This window comes from Pteropus alecto, unplaced genomic scaffold, assembly GCF_000325575.1.
Source record: "Pteropus alecto unplaced genomic scaffold, ASM32557v1 scaffold96, whole genome shotgun sequence".
NCBI classification, from domain to species: Eukaryota; Metazoa; Chordata; class Mammalia; order Chiroptera; family Pteropodidae; genus Pteropus; species Pteropus alecto.
Window position 1 is genome coordinate 110970 of NW_006438979.1, and position 3184 is coordinate 114153.

Below are 3184 nucleotides of genomic sequence, written 5' to 3' on the forward strand. Positions count from 1 at the left end.
TCCTTCCGTGACCCAATTCTGTCTCAACGTGGTCTTGTGACAGGCAGCGTAGACATTATTATTTAATTCTAACAATGCTTTAGACTTTCATTTACGATGTCTCCCGCACCCCATGAGGTGTTAGCTACGCAGGTTTCTGTGTTTGATTAAAGATGCAAGAACTCATTATCTACCTTCTCATCATTAATTTAAAAATTAATGTCAAGCAGTGTCAATATAATATGAATTAAGGAGTAAACAGAAAATACCGCCTGTCTGAAACTTCGTCTTTGACATTCGTGGAGGGTTTCTGTGACCTGATCTGTGATGAATTATCGCAACAGTCTGTAAGTGCCCAAGAAAATAAACGCATTTTCCGGTGGCCTGTGTGACACGCGCACACTCTTTTGAAACATCTGTGCACACTTCAGCGTCTGCACCTTTCTTGAAGCTGCAGAGTTTTGTGACCTCTCAGGGCAAACGGGAAGGGTGAGTGTGCCAGGCGTAGTAGAGGGGACATGGCTGGGCCAGTGCAGGATGGGGGTGTCTGTCACACCAGAGCCTGAGACCCACTCGGCTGCCGGAGGGAATGCGCCCACGCACGTGGCTGGCTGTGTCACGGCTTCCCCTGTCCTCTGCCCTCATTGGGAGCTGATGTCGGGGACCCAGCCAGGACCTTCAAGACGCTGCGTCTGGCTCCAACAGCCGCTGCCCTGTGACTGTCCGCCTCCTTCGCGGCTGGCTCTGAATCCCAGAGCAGTTCACCCTGCTGGTTCGTCCACTCGCCCAAGGCCCCCAGCAGGCGGCCGCAATCGGCCTCCCCACGGGGCAGGAAGGGGTCCCTCCCGGCCACGGCATCGGGCTCACTCTGTCAGCAAGGCAGGGAGAAGCCGCCGGCAGAGAGTGCAGAACAGCCAGGGCCGTGACAACGCCCGTGGAAATGACAGGGAGCAGCCCCAGAGCTCTCCGCTGCCCACCCCAGGACGGTGACGTGGCTGGGGACTGGGGTGGCCCGCGCGGCCCGGCACGCACTGCCGTGGCCGGCATTAAAACCTGTAGAACTGTGTCTTCTCACAGTTCTGGAACCGAGCTGTCTCCGGGCCTCGCTCCCTCCGCAGGCTCCAGGGGACAGGCCTTCTCGCCTCTCCCAGCGTCTGGGGTCCCCAAAATTCAAGCGACTACCCGAGAGGCTCGAGGAAACCAACTGTCCCCTACATGACCTTCTCTCTTTGCCTTCCACAGTCGACGTGTGTCGCGAGCTGGTTTCGTGGTCGGGAGCTGATACCGTCTTCACCTGTGCGTTCCCGACCTTCCCGTGACATATTTCAAAACTTGCCTTTTCTTTTTACATCTAAAGACAGAGAAACGGGAACCTTTTTTTTAGGGAGGCACACAAGAATTAAAACACCGCGGAAGCACATCCTCCGAGAGAGAGAAATGCTGTTTGCCTCGGAAGCAAATCATGACTCCACTTATTTTAATATTTTTTTTTAAAATTAAAAGGAAGCCAAAGATCAGCGACCGTAAAATCAATTCCGAGTCATTGCTCCTACATGCGTAATAAACGTGCGTGTAAATTATGGGATCTCTCCAGCCTACGGTAAATCATCGTTGTTTGAGCCGTAATAAGTAAGAAATAGAAGGGACCCAGCTGTGAGGTTTTATATAAGAAACCTTTTTTAAAACAATTCGAAATCTGTCTTGCTTCTTCCTGGCTCCCATCCTGCCACGAGCCGCTGAAATGGAGCCTATAATTCAGAATTGAAATTCTCTAGATACAGGGTCTTGTTTTAAAATACTGGTCGTGTCTACGGTCCCGCTGCCCTGAACGTGCCCGATCCCGTCTGAGCTCGGAAGCTAAGCAGGGTCGGGCCTGGTTAGTACTTGTAAGGGAGACCACCTAGGAAGACCAGGTGCTGTTTGCGTAAACAGTAAAAAAAAAAAAAATAAGGGATTGTGAGTTGACAAGGCGCTTGCAACCTGTGAGGTCAACCAAGGGTTGCCTCACCCCCCAAAAATTAAAAAAAAATTAAAATACTGGTGGCCGCGTTCACTGTGCAGCTAATTTATTGATTTTTGTTTTCTCGGCACTTAAATGATGTTTTAAAAACATGTTTGAATATTTTTGTTTTTTGTTTTGAATGTTCAATTTTTTCTTTTTGAATACAATATTTTATTTTTCAATTACAGCTGACATTCAACATTACCTTAGTCTCAGGCGCACGGCGTAGCGGTGAGACATTTATACGGCTTGCGAGGTGGCCCCTCGAGGAGTCCAGCCCCCCGCCTGGCACCACGCACCGTGATTTCGGTGTTAAGCACACACACCTGACTGGGCTCATGCAGGTGGACACTGTTGGCCAGGTTGGTTCCCTGTGAAAGTTACAATCTCCTACTCTTGGCCTTGTCAAAGTCCCTAAGCTGTGGAGGTGTCCTCCACGTGGCACAGTTGCATTTGCAGTCACCCATGCTCGCATGTCACCCCGTTGGGGCTGTGCACGCGCATTGCGAGGGGACGGGTGTTCACCCTCACTTTGCTCCTCTGTCCCCCTGAGGCTGTGTGTCACGTCCCACCCAGCGTCTTCCTGCCGTGCGGTCTCAGAATCAACACAGGGGCGGCGGGCGGTCTCTTGTCCATCGTCCTCTGCGACGTGGCACCCAGTGTGGCCTCGAAGAGTCACGGGCAGCGTCCCTGAGGACCCACCAGCGCCGTGAGCTAGGAGGCGGATCCCTTTCTCTGTGTAAACGTCAAGGTACAGTGCCTTCTAGTCCCTCTGTGGCCAAGTGCCTCATTGTCCCTTGTTGTCACACGCAAGGCCCTCCACGTCTCAGTGCCCACTGTGAGCATGGGTCCAGCCTCTGCCCACGTACCCCTAGCTTCCCACAGCCCAAGCCTCTAATACAAACACGATAAGCATTCCTTACGACCGCGCCACGTGACTGGGGATCCACGCAGACAAAGGGCCGGGGTTCTTCCCGAGCCCCCCCAGGAGGCGAGGCGTCGGGTCATGCCCCAGGCCGCTGTGTTAGCGGTGGACCAACCACGCCCACGAGCTGTTCCAGCTCCGTGGCTGTGACGGCAAAGGGCTCTGAGGCATGACGACGATGACGGACGGGTCCTAAGCGAAAGAAAGTTCGCCCTAGAGAGGAACGCTCGACCCCCAGGCAGCAGCAGATGTGATGCATCCGCGCTCATCTCTCTGGT

General features: G+C 53.2%; 1 pseudogene; it reads left to right on the forward strand.

Moving 5' to 3' along the window:
- The first annotated feature begins 1785 nt into the window (after positions 1–1785).
- LOC112483190 lies at positions 1786–1904 on the forward strand (annotated as a pseudogene).
- The last annotated feature ends 1280 nt before the right edge of the window (positions 1905–3184 follow it).